The sequence below is a fragment of the Polypterus senegalus genome, chromosome 11 (assembly GCF_016835505.1).
Source record: "Polypterus senegalus isolate Bchr_013 chromosome 11, ASM1683550v1, whole genome shotgun sequence".
Classification (NCBI taxonomy): Eukaryota; Metazoa; Chordata; class Cladistia; order Polypteriformes; family Polypteridae; genus Polypterus; species Polypterus senegalus.
Window position 1 is genome coordinate 116,728,138 of NC_053164.1, and position 14,451 is coordinate 116,742,588.

Here is a 14,451-nt window from a genome sequence, read left to right on the forward strand (position 1 = left end):
GAAATTTAACATTGTGTTATAAAGTCATCAATTACTAGTGTTGTTTGTCATCCACTCTGGCTCCTAGTCATGTAATCTTATATCCTCAAGGTGATGAGACCGAACAAGTGTAGTCGTTAAGTCTGACATGCTCTCTGTCAAGAACTTGTGCAATGTGACACTGGCTTTAAACAATTTGATCAGGGTGAGGACTAATTACATCCTTCTGGTTAAAGGTCTAATCTCTTAGTCACTATACTCACTAGTTAAGGACACTTGAACATTTTTAGCATGCTGTAGATAGATAGATAGATAGATAGATAGATAGATAGATAGATAGATAGATAGATAGATAGATAGATAGATAGATAGATATTGAATCATTCCTCAAAGAAAAAAAAAGAATAATTCTTATAAATAAAACAGACTTTCCTTCTATTCATGTCCACAACACTAGCCAGAGCAGAGTGTAAATTCTCTGACTGGGTTAAGTGGTGTGAAAAACTATTTGCCCCCTTCCTGATTTCTTATTCTTTTGCATGTTTGTCACACAAAATGTTTCTGATCATCAAACACATTTAACCATTAGTCAAATATAACACAAGTAAACACAAAATGCAGTTTTTAAATAATGGTTTTTATTATTTAGGGAGAAAAAAAAATCCAAACCTACATGGCCCTGTGTGAAAAAGTAATTGCCCCCTGAACCTAATAACTGGTTGGGCCACCCTTAGCAGCAATAACTGCAATCAAGCATTTGCGATAACTTGCAGTGAGTCTTTTACAGCACTCTGGAGGAATTTTGCCCCACTCATCTTTGCAGAATTGTTGTAATTCAGCTTTATTTGAGGGTTTTCTAGCATGAACCGCCTTTTTAAGGTCATGCCATAGCATCTCAATTGGATTCAAGTCAGGACTTTGACTAGGCCACTCCAAAGTCTTCATTTTGTTTTTCTTCAGCAATTCAGAGGTGGATTTGCTTGTGTGTTTTGTCCTGTTGCAGCACCCAAGATTGCATCAGCTTGAGTTGATGAACAGATGGCCGGACATTCTCCTTCAGGATTTTTTGGTAGACAGTAGAATTCATGGTTCCATCTATCACAGCAAGCCTTCCAGGTCCTGAAGCAGCAAAACAACCCCAGACCATCACACTACCACCACCATATTTTACTGTTGGTATGATGTTCTTTTTCTGAAATGCTGTGTTCCTTTTACGCCAGATGTAACGGACATTTGCCTTCCAAAAAGTTCAACTTTTGCCTCATCAGTCTACAAGGTATTTTCCCAAAAGTCTTGGCAATCATTGAGATGTTTCTTAGAAAAATTGAGACGAGCCCTAATGTTCTTTTTGCTTAACAGTGGTTTGCGTCTTGGAAATCTGCCATGCAGGCCGTTTTTGCCCAGTCTCTTTCTTGTGGTGGAGTCGTGAACACTGACCTTAATTGAGGCAAGTGAGGCCTGCAGTTCTTTAGACGTTGTCCCGGGGTCTTTTGTGACCTTTCGGATGAGTCATCTCTGCGCTCTTGGGGTAATTTTGGTCGGCCGGCCACTCCTGGGAAGGTTCACCACTGTTCCATGTTTTTGCCATTTGTGGATAATGGCTCTCACTGTGGTTCGCTGGAGTCCCAAAGCTTTAGAAATGGCTTTATAACCTTTACCAGACTGATAGATCTCAATTACTTCTGTTCTCATTTGTTCCTGAATTTCTTTGGATCTTGGCATGATGTCTAGCTTTTGAGGTGCTTTTGGTCTACTTCTCTGTGTCAGGCAGCTCCTATTTAAGTGATTTCTTGATTGAAACAGGTGTGGCAGTAATCAGGCCTGGGGGTGGCTACAGAAATTGAACTCAGGTGTGATACACCACAGTTAGGTTATTTTTAACAAGGGGGCAATTACTTTTTCACACAGGGCCATGTAGGTTTGGATTTTTTTTCTCCCTAAATAATAAAAACCTTCATTTAAAAACTATATTTTGTGTTTACTTGTGTTATATTTGACTAATGGTTAAATGTGTTTGATGATCAGAAACATTTTGTGTGACAAACATGCAAAAGAATAAGAAATCAGGAAGGGGGCAAATAGTTTTTCACACCACTGTACAGTAAAATGACATGTAAGTTATAAAATGACTGAAGACATGCTAAAGCATACCATTTGTACAGCTTTGCCAACTGGCTAAGTAAAGGCAGTATACTCAAAGCAACAACAACAACAACATTTATTTATATAGCACATTTTCATACAAAAAGCAGCTCAAAGTGCTTTACATAATGAAGAATAGAAAAATAAAAGACACAGTAAGAAAAGAAAATAAGTCAACATTAATTAACATAGAATAAGAGTAAGGTCCAATGGCCAGGGTGGACAGAAAAAAACTCCAGATGGCTGGAGAAAAAATAAAATCTGTAGGGATTCCAGACCATTAGACTGCCCCGTCCCCTCTGGGCATTCTACCTAACATAAATGAAACAGTCCTCTTTGGATTTAGGGTTCTCACGGAAGAACTTGATGAAGATGATGGTCACATAGACTTCTGCCTTTTAATCCATCTATCATTGTTGAAGCATCATGAAGCTTTGAGTAGGTGGAGGTGGCGCAGGCCACCACAAAGAAAAGAAACAGAAGAGAGAGTAGGGGTCAATACGGATTTTAGAACCACCATGAATAGTTATTATGATGAATTGAACATACAGAGTATCAGTATTAAGTTAAAGCGAAGTTAGGAGAAAGTCAAGTTAAAGTAATGTGTTTTCAGCAGTGTTTTAAAGTGCTCTACTGTATCAGCCTGGTGAATTCCTATTGGCAGGCTATTCCAGATTGTAGGTGCATAGCAGCAGAAGGCCGCCTCACCACTTCTTTTAAGTTTTGTTCTTGGAATTCTAAGGAGACACTCATTTGAGGATCTAAGGTTACGATTTGGAATATAAGGTGTCAAACATTCCGGTATATAAGATGGGGCGAGATTATTTAAGGCTTTATAAACCATAAGCAGTGGATAGTGCTCCTGTGTGATAGTCACCTAATTGTGAATTATAATCACAATGATGGTAATGATGCATCCGCTTCCGTTTCTTCTGAAGTTTGGAGTTTCTACCTCCTTCCAGATGGCAGAATTGGAAAGCAGCTGCTCAGAAAGCATGTGAGTGCCTCTGCAGTCTTGGCAGCTTTCCTTCATGCAAAGGTTTGAAACACTCTTTGAAGTTCCAAATATCAATGTTCAAAGTGAACAGATTCAGGACGGATTACTTTCCTTAAATTATTCTCGTTCAGTGATAGACACTCATTGCAGAGCAGGAAAGAGAAGGTCACAGTCCACTGATGAGAAATCTGTAGTAATTTTGTAGGACTTTGGGGAATATGGCAGTGCATACCAGTCAAATGGCACACATATTCTATAGATACACTGCTCTAGTAGCAGCAGCCTTGTCTGCAAGTGAAGTGTAGTGATAAGCACAAATTATTCAGGACGGTTTGGCTATTTACTTGTCTAATTTACTAGATGACCAAGTTCTTACTACAGCCTTAATTTGTTACTTGACTGGTGATGCTTATGGCATTTAATGTGCTATTCAGCACAGTTTCTGAGTAATTAAACCACTGACACTTTCTACTTGCTTGCCAGTGTCAATCAGAGCTTCTACCTGATCAGTGTTCTTTCCAAAGTCAATGGCAAGCTCTTTTGTCCTCTCAAATTCAGTTTTAAGTTGTTTTTGGCAGCCCCTTGACTCCAGTCCATACCATGTTTTAGTTATTATTACAGCTGTTTCAAGCATTAAAGAATATTTAAGAATTAAATCATATTAATGGGTATGAATCTGCCTCAGATTTTGATTATAAACTTGGTTGTGTGTCAGAATGTTAATTTGGTAAAGCTCAAATAGTGTTACTCACTTTTAAAAGTTTAGCTTTAAGCAGATTTTAAAAAATAAAATGAGTATAAGTGAATGATAGATATGTGGCTACAGTGCGTTTAATGGGAGAATGGGCTAATTAGTTAAAGCCATCCCTCATTACACATAAGCGCCACTTAGTGTAACACCTACACTAAGTGTACAGAAATCTGAGTCAAGGGTGAAGGCGGATATGAAAGGAAAGAAAAGTGCAAGAGGAAGATAAAGGAAGGCATATTCCCAAAGCCAGTGGAAAAACCTGAGAGTGAGAGTGGACTAGTTGGGAGAAAACTGTCTTAGAGCGAGAAAGAAGTGTCACTCCAGAGGGAGATCAAGGCTCAAGGGGTCTCACTGTGGACATTGGCAGAGGTGGCAGGGAGAGAGTTAAGGAGACTGAGATCAGTGGCGTCCAGCATCTGCAGATTTAGCTTTGAGAAGGGCAGAGGAGACAAGAGGTTCGCTGGCAAAGGAAACCATGGCTGACTGTGATTTTAAATGTGTTTAATTATTTATTGAGTATTCTCCATGACACTGTTATTTTAAAGGATTTATTTTTTTGGAATTTTTTTTATAACTGCATAGTGACACTTTTGTTTTTTTGTCTTTAATAAACATGCACTTTTGTACGGAAACATGTTGTCTCCTAACTTGCTGTAGTCCATCTCAGATCCTGAACTTCAAGTTGCTCCAAAATCGGTTGGTGCCCTCTCTTTGTGGGCATGGGAAATCACAGATACATGGGTTATTTTAACTGGAAATCTGAATTAGCACATTCTGGAAGTGTAATCGAATAGACCCAGTGATGGACTTGCATCTTGTCACGGACTAGTTCCTCCGTGGAAAGACTCCAACAACCCTGAATTTTGTTAGTTTGAGTCGGTAATGTGATGTTACATACCATGTAATGAAAGGGTAGGGTTGTAGATGTTACTGCCCCACATCTCTAGAATCCTAGATGTCACTGTTTATGTGGCTAAGGCCTGCCTAAATTTGATTCAGTACTGAATTAAGAGAGTCCTCAAAATTAATGAATTGATGAGACCTACATTTAGTTCATGGCTGACTCTTACCATTCTTCTAATGATGCTACTACAGATCCAGCTAAAGCCAGAAGGATATATTGAGGAGACGTTGATGGAATTGTCTCAGGTGATGACTTTCAAAAGTAACTGTACTGTTATATTTAGTCTTATAGCCTTCAGCCTTCATTGCTTAAATGATGCACTTTCAAACTAAGTTTCTGCAGATTGGCGCAACTATTTAAAACTGAAAATAATCATTTAAACTTCATTCAGTATCTCTTCCATTTAATTCTGATATATGATACAGGAATGAATCTGAATCAGATATCAGAGATTTTTCTGAACACTCAAAAATCTTCAACAAAAAAAATCAAGCTGATTTGAAGCAGCTGTAGGACACAATGATAGTACTATTTAGCAAAAATTGTAATTAACAATAAAAAACTGAGTGGAAGGGGTTGTGGTAAATAGGTCTTTTGCTGTCACTAGCCCATGGCCATGCACTGAGAATGCCCTGATTGTAGATCTGCCCCTGCTGTTGTCGATGCCAAGGGGCAGAAGGCTCAAGTCATTTATAGCATCAACAGGAGCTGTCATGAGTATCATGTATTTCAAGCTTCCTTTTTTCTTTATTGTACATCCTTAAATACCAACTGTTGCTATCATCATAAAAAACACTATCATCTATAAAAGACATTTTGAATATTGCTGCTGACTTAGATTCTGTACTCGGATTTAGATACAAATTCTGAGCTGCCTGAAGTAACAGATGAAAGTGACATTGAAAATTCTGTTGGATTATCTATTTCTGGTGCAAGTCTGAGAAGAGCTCCCATTATTTAGAAATGTTTTCTATTCATGTGCTCCTGTACAGAGTGAAATCATTTTTAAAAATCTTGCAAAAGAAGGATTTCTTACCAGATGGGAAGCTGACACAATCCATGCTTTTGAGCTCTTTGCTCTTTGACCTTAAACCATATTTATGTCCTGTGTCTCCACTATATCTCAAAAAATGATTAACATTACTCTCGGTGTAGGGCTGATTAGGTGCCTTCAGAAAATATTCAGAACTTTTCATTTTTTTCACATTTTTCTCTTGTAGCCTTATGTTAAAATACTTTAAATTAATTTTCTTATCAAGCAACAGTTACTACCCTAGAATGACAAAATGAAAACAAGATTTTTGAATTTTTTGCAAATGTATTATTAATAATAAAAAACTAAAGCATGACAATGACTCAAGCATTCAGACTACTCAGTACATTGTTGAAGCACCTATGTCAGCAATTATGGCTTGGAGTCTTCTTGTGTATGATGGCACAAGCTTTGCATATCTGCATTTGAGGATATTTTGCATTTCTTCTCTGCAGACCCACTCATGCTGTGTTAGATGGAGACTGTTAGTGAACAGTTATTTTCAGGTCTCCCCAGAGATGTCTGATTGGGTTTAAGTCTGAGCTTTGGCTGGGCCACTCAAGATTATTAATATAGTTGACTCTAGGCCACTCCTGTAAATATATTTCGGACAAAATGAAATAAATAAATAAATGCATAAATAAATAAAAGTACTGTAAAATGTGAGCATAAATAAATAAATGTGTCATGAAATGAGAGCCTTAATAAATAAATATGTCATGAAATGAGAGCATAAATAAATAAATGTGTCACGAAATATGTTTTTCGTTGCTTATTTATTTATTTCATTTTATCCGTAACATTCCTGCAAACCGTCATGAAATATGGCTTGAAATAAAACTGTCACTTTCACTCGTCAAAGTTAAGAGGGTGGGCTCTAACACGCCCTCTAGTTACTGATTGGTGAATCGATAGCACAAGAATTAATTAGAAAAATGCTTATTACTGCCGATGAAATGTATTCTGCTGAAGATATTACGTAATTCAGAGAGAGAATTGAAGATTTATTGGAAGAAATTACAATGTTGGCGGCCCTTTTAGACTCCGATATAGATTAAACTGTTTTTGAAATTATCGAAGAACAGGTGGAACGGACTCTACTACACTCCAGTTCAGGTGACACAGTTCCCTGCTCTAGACGTCCATCCTTTGACATTCCAGCTGAGTCAATAGAACACCTTCTGTTATGCGGTTTAAAAGTACAACAGATTGCAGATCTATATGGTGTATCGGAGAAGACGATCACAAGGCGAATGAGCCAGTTTGATATACGGTAAGCTGCAACGGCTGTATTAGTTTAGGTACTTTGACATGGAATGCCCAAAGCAGCTCCACCTAATATTTTGAACTGAACAACTTTACCACTGATCAGAGCTGTACAGTTGTTTGAAAAAGTAGCTGCGAATATGCAACTGACTTTACACTCGTAAAACAAGGGTCAAATACTCAGTTCTAAAAGGGCCGCCAACATTGTAATTTCTTCCAATAAATCTTCAATTCTCTCTCTGAATTACGTAATATCTTCAGCAGAATACATTTCATCGGCAGTAATAAGCATTTTTCTAATTAATTCTTGTGCTATCGATTCACCAATCAGTAACTAGAGGGTGTGTTAGAGCCCACTCTCTCAACTTTGACGAGTGAAAGTGACAGTTTTATTTCAAGCCATATTTCATGACGGTTTGCAGGAATGTTACGGACAAAATGAAATAAATAAATAAGCAACGAAAAACATATTTCATAACACATTTATTTATTTATGCTCTCATTTCATGACATATTTATTTATTAAGGCTGTCATTTCATGACACATTTATTTATTTATGATCACATTTCACAGTACTTTTATTTATTTACGCATTTATTTATTTATTTCATTTTGTCCGAAATATTCCTCCATACTCCTGTGTTGTCTTTACTTTGGGCTTAGGGGCATTGTCTTGTGGGAAGGTGAACCTTCAGCCCAGTCTGTGGTTCAGAGCATTCTGGAGCAGGTTTTCATTAATGTTAATGTTAATTTGTACTTTATTCTGTTCAGCTTTCTCTTAACTGGAATGTTATTGTGGAGGTGATTTGTTGTGCCGGGTTTCCTCCAGACATGATGCTTAAAACTGAGGTAAAACAGTTCAGTCTTACAGTTATCTGATAGATGATTTTGCTTCTCTTAGTCCGAGAGTCCTTTAGGTGTCTTTTTGCAAATTAAACTGTCATCTGGTCACGCTACAATTAAGTCAAAGATTAGTGGAATGCTGTAGTAGTGGCTGTCCTTCTGGAAGTTTCTTGCATCTCTGCAAAGGTTCCCTGTAGCTCAGCTAATGGGCTCTTAGATTCTTGAGGGCTTACTTATCATGAATTTTTTTCCTCAATTGTTCTGTTTTGCTGGGTAGCCTTCTCTAAAAGAGTCATGGTTGTTCGAAACTTATTTCATTTACCCTCTTTAATGTTAGACCTGCGCATCATTTGGGCTGTATAAAAAGCAGTAAAAGACTGAGAAGATTAGAAGGCTTAATGCATCGCTCAAACTTTGGTAGAAGGATATAGATTTATGGGGCTTTGGGGTTCCTTTTAGAACAGATGGGACCTGCTCCACCACGATGGGTTACATTTGAATCGGAGAGTCACCGATGTGTAGGGAAGGCGTATGAGTAGGTTAGTCGGGAATTGTTTAAACTAGGGTATGGAGGGGCAGGGTGTTTAGAACTTTACATTAACAAACAATAGTGTGAAAATAAAAAAATGTATAGTAATGTAAATTCTAACCCAACGTTTAAATACAAAAGCAAAATTAATAACACATTAAAAATATCTTGCCTTAATACTAAGTATCAAAAAAACACAAGTGAGGTGGAGTTGTTTATTGTTGATTATATTACAGCAATAACTAAAACCTTGCTAAATTACAAAGATGGGGATGAGTACAACATAGAGAGATATTACATTTTTAGGAAGGATAGACAGAACAGAAAAGGAGGTGGGGTTGCTGTTTATGTCAAACAGAATTTAAATGCAAGTCCTCTTCAGTTGGACAATGAGCCCCATCTTAGTGAGGACATGTGGTTTCTTCTGCAAAGAGACAGTTGAGGAGCCGTGTAAGAGTTTTTACTGAACAGTCAGTATGGGTTCAGATAAGGGAGGTCATGTTTTACCAACAACATCTTGACTTTCAGAAAGCATTTGATAAGGTGCCATGTGAAAGGTTGGGCATCAAACTAAAAGAAGTGGGAGTTCAGGGTGTTATTTGTAGATGGGTGAAGAATTGGCTCAGACATGGGAAGCAGAGAGTTAAGATGTAAGGGACCCTATGAGAATTGGCTGATGTTAAGAGTGGTGTCCCTCAGGGGTCAGTGCTAAAGCATATAAATGATTTGGATAGGAATATAAGTAACAAGCTGGTTAAGTTTGCAGATGACACCAAGCTAGGTGGATTGGCAGATAATCTTGAATCCACTAAATCATTACACATGGACAGACAGCATATAGGCTTGGACAGAATTATACAGATGACATTTAATATTAGGAAATGCAAAGAATTATATGTAGGTAGTAAAAATGTTAGGTTTGAATACACAATGGGAGGTCTGAAGATTGAAAGTACAACACCTAATGAGAAGGGATTTAAGAGTTGTTGTGGACTTGACATTATCAACTGCCAGAAGGTATTATAAGCCATTAAGAAGGCTAACAATATGTTAGGTTATATAGCATGTTGTGTAAGTACAAGTCAAAGGAGATTATGCTCAAATTTTATAATATGCTGATGAGGCCCCATGTGGAGTACTGTGAGCACTTTTGATCTCAATGTTACAAAAATCGGGAGTGTGCTCCCCTCTACTTTCTTGTATACTAAGATAGAGGAAAAGGTCATCAGAACCACTTCCAATTGTGCAATATTTCTCAAAAATCATATGTCTTTGTTTCTCATTATAGCTAATTGATAACATAGATACACAATCATTTATCTCTAATTATAATGAAACTTGTAATAAAATGATTTTTTCGCACTTAGGGAGGTCAAAAACGGTGGAGGAATTTTTTAATGATTACATACAGTATGCATTACCTAGATTAGATTAGACTAAGTAAAAGGATAATTAGTCACCTAAAACCATAGAAAAAGTGTTAGCATTATATAATATTTGTTGTAATAAATTACTAAATTATATCAAAATCTCAAGGTCGAATTTTTTCATGATTCCCATACTTTCTCTATACATGGTATTTTCAGACTCAGGAAAGTCTAAAATGTCAAGATTCATCAGAATCTCCAGGTCGAATTTTTTCATGATTTCTATACTTTCTCTACACTATGTATACAAGAAAGTAAAAAGGACATAGCAGCGCCAAAAAAAGTCCAGAGAAGAGTGACTAGGCTGATTCCAGGGCTACAGGGGATGAATTATGAAGAAAGTTGTAAAGATCTGAGCTGTTTCAGTTTAAGTAAAAGAAGAATAAGAGGAGACATTATTGAAGTGTTCAAAGTTATGAAAGGAATTAGTATAATGGATCAAGACTGTTATTTTAAAATGAGTTCATCAAGAACACAGAGACATAGTTGGAAACCTGTTAAGAGTAAACTTTTCACAAACTTTAGGAAGTTATTCTTTACATAGAGAACTACCCTCTCTGCTCCCCAACGTGCAGGAAGACTTTGATGATATTGTTATTATCGGGGATTCGATTGTACATAACCTAAATATTTCATATCCTAAAAAAAAACTTTTGTTTCTTGTTTTCCCGGTGCACACATTACAAGAAGAGTGCTGACAGTCCTCGAGATGCACAAGAACAGGGCAGTAGGAACCATCACCCTCCATGTGGGAGTAAACGATGCCAGTCAGTGGTCTTAAAGATGGACTTCGCAGCATTAATCCAAGCCACAAATGATAGGACCCCAACTGCTAGAATCATTATTTCAGGTCCACTGCCATTAGTTAGAATGTCAGATGAAGCCTATAGTTGACTGCTTTTCTTGAACAACTGGTTGAGAAGCTTCTGCAGGAGACAAAACATCAGGTTTGTGGACAATTGAGACCTTTTCTGGGAAAGACAGCATTTCTTCAAATGAGATGGTCTGCAGACTAACAGATTCACCGCTCAGGTCCTTTCTGACAACATTTCAAATGTAATCTGTCTTCCCTGACTACATAATTTTAGTCCTAATGCTTTCTATAATGCCATTTACCTCTAGGTGTGCACTGTATTAGTACTATAATAACTAACCATAGTTTAACTAAAAAACCTGGAATTTAATTACCTTTTCACCCATTGATGTACACATTATTAGAACAATAACAACAGTTTATTAGATTAAATAAAAAATCTGAACAAAACGGCATTAACACAAATAACCTAATTACCATTTCAAGGTGCTATAACACTCCAGTTCAGCTTTGCTCTTCCGAGAGCTAAAATATGGCTTTGCTAAATATTAAAGCATTAACCAGTATGACTTTTTACGTTATTAATCTTATGTGATAGGAAAATCGACTTTCATACACTAAGTGAAACGTGGCTCGGCTCAGATGGTGTGGCAGTGTTAATTGAAGCAGCACCTCCGAATTACAGCTTAGCTCATTCAGTTCTCTAAGGCAACAAAAAAGCGGCAGTTTAGCAAGCGTGTGCTTGAGCCGATTAAACTGAAAAAATTCCTGTGTTGGAACTTTTACGTCTTTTGAGTATATTGCCGTTGTTATTCAAGGAGTATCCCAGTCTCGTTTGACTGTTTATAAACCACCTAAATATGATGTGTATTTTATTGAGGAATTCTCAGACTTAGTATCTATAATAATAACTAACTATGACAGATTCCAAATTGTAGGTAACTTCATTTTTCACATGGATTACCAGTGTGACCCAAAAGCAAGAGAATTTATGAACACACTGCACTCTTTTGATCTTAGTCAGCAAGTCAGTCAGCCCACACATAAGGGAGGACACATCAGACCACTTCCACATATTATTTAAAGTAGAAATACTGATAACTACAACTAATGATAAACGTTCAAAAACTTTATTTTCATACATCTGCAGCTTCAGTGCTTGCTAATATTCTAAACAATCAGTCTGAATTTAGTGCTTACTTTAATAATGCTTATAGTGTAACCAGTAATGTGGAATATTTTAATGCTAAAGTAAGAGCTGCAGCTGACATAGTGGCCCCTGAAAAGACAGTTACTAAATCCTCAAGTACTATTATACAGTATGTGGAAACATCCAAAGAGTGTTTGATTCAAAGAGAACATGCCTGAGACTTGAGCATAAATGGAAAAAAACTAAACTGATAGTCCAAATATTGAAGGCTAAAATAACTGAATATAACAATGTAGTCTGCCTTGAGAGACAGTCCTTTTTATCTAAAATTATAAATGATAATGGTAGTAATACAAGAGTTTTATTTTCAACTATTGATCATCTTCTAAACCCAGCTCACTCAATGGAATGCCTTCTAAAAACTACTAGTGAAAACTAGGATTTTGCTATATTTTTTAAACACAAAATAAATTATATTAGAAATAATATGGTACATCCCCCTGCTAAATCCCAGCTTTCTGTTCTTAATAAGTTAAATTATTTCACTGGAATTGATCGACCCGAACTGTGTTGAATATTTTCGGAAACCCTCCACCTGTATCTTTGACCCAAAATCGACAGGCTTTTTCAAAGAAGTCTCACATGTGCTAATTGATAGTGCACTTGACATAGTGAACTCATCATTAGATATGGGGATCTTCCCTGACTCTCTTAAGACTGCAGCTGTTAAAGTTTTTTTTATGGTGTTGTGCTAATTGTACTTCAGGGATACATGATACTGTATATGGTGTACCACAAGGAGCTATTCTGGGTCCGCTGCTCTTTTCAATCTACATGCTTCCATGAGGTCATATTATCTCAAAGCACAAGGTTAGGTACCACATCTATGCAGATGACAAACAGCTACTGTATATTTATTTGTACCTCCTGATAACCCAAATGCTCTTGGCTCTCTGATTCAATGTTTTAGCAGTATTTCCGACTGGATGAGTAGTAACTTTATCAAACTAAATAAGGATAAAACAGAAATCTTGATGATTGGCAAACATGGATATACAGAGGGGATTAGAAATAAACTTGATCCCTTAGACTTAAAAATCAAGGTGGAGGTAAAAATTTAGGGGTAATTATTGACTATAACCTAAACTTTAAATCGTATATTAACCAGATTATTTCAGGCCTCATGTATAATGCCATACATAGAATTCACAGTAAAACATGGCACACACACAAAAACAGAAATGTTCGTACACAGAAAAAAATCAAATTCATAAAACTGTGTGTAAGCAAACTTACACACACTTCACCTAAATCCTAATCAATGTGAATTTTACCCCAACTCCTACCAGAATTTTGCATATTTGAATATGCAAATCAATATAAATAGCCCCTTCCATTCAGTATTTTGTTAAAAGATAATTGTAAAAGCACATATTAAAAAGAAGAATTTCAAAAAAGAAATGGTCAGATGTCAAAGTAGGCATGTCTGAGTGTCATATGGAAGCATGTTAGGGACATTGTTGACTTTAATCTTGCATCTTATTTTATCGTTAAAGCAGAATGTTGTAAACTTCATATTAGTGTTGATGTTTAATTTACTAGAGTTTCTGAAATCCCATTAGAATTAAAGTAGCTAAATGATAAATGCTTCGTACTATAGGTGTCCCCTGACCAAGTCGTTAATCACTGCATGGTTCTTAAATGGGGTTTCTCTTATGCCAACAGGAGAGAGCAGGCAGTGATCACCTCACAGAGTACATTGCATTCATGATATTACAGCTCTCTGAACATTTTAGAATACTAAGGTGTATACTTTTTATTTTCATGAAGAAATGCATTAAAGTATGTATTAAACATGTGGGGGCACAGTGGAGCAGCAGTGGTGATGACATACTTTAATGCATTACATCATAAAAATTATATCAAGTATACAACCTAATATTCTAAGGCCGGGTTTATACTTCAACTAATGCGACGTGTGCTCCTGCAGATGCTACTGCTATGCAAGCGGTGTGCAATTTATACGCGTGCTTTACATAAATATGGAAGATTCCACCAGGTGGCAGTGAGAGATATCATCACAGTGAGAAAACAATGTTCCGCTCCGCTGTGTTGTGACTTGCCTGAAATATCTAATAAATTCCCAGGATACTTTGCCACAATATCTCTGAAAAGGATGGATGTTTAATGATTACATCCATCAATCCATGGATGCCACCATTCCAGCAAGCATCAGGCATAAGGCAGAAACAATCCCTGGATGGAGCATTAGCTCATCGCAAGGTGAATACAAGCATACACATACACTAGCATCATTTGAGCATCACCAAATCCCCAAACCTGCACATGCTTACAAGAAAACCAGAGCACACTTTGGAAACCTACCAGAAAAACATGCAAACTCCTGGCAGGGAACACCGGGAATGTGACTCCCTGTGATACAGCAGCACTACCGCTCCTCCACTGTGCCACCCCCATATGTGTAATTATTAACAATATTCATTATTTAAATGAAGTTAATGATTTATCTGTAAAATATAACATACATGCTTTAATGCATTTCATCATAAAAGTGATATCAATTATAAATGTAAGGATTCTAAATGTGCAGAGAG

General features: G+C 36.8%; 1 protein-coding gene across 1 annotated transcript in view; it reads right to left on the reverse strand.

The window, feature by feature from the left end:
* Positions 1-14,451, reverse strand: part of si:dkey-220o5.5 (actin filament-associated protein 1-like 2) — a 162,834-nt gene that overhangs the window by 99,226 nt on the left and 49,157 nt on the right. The window lies entirely within an intron of this gene.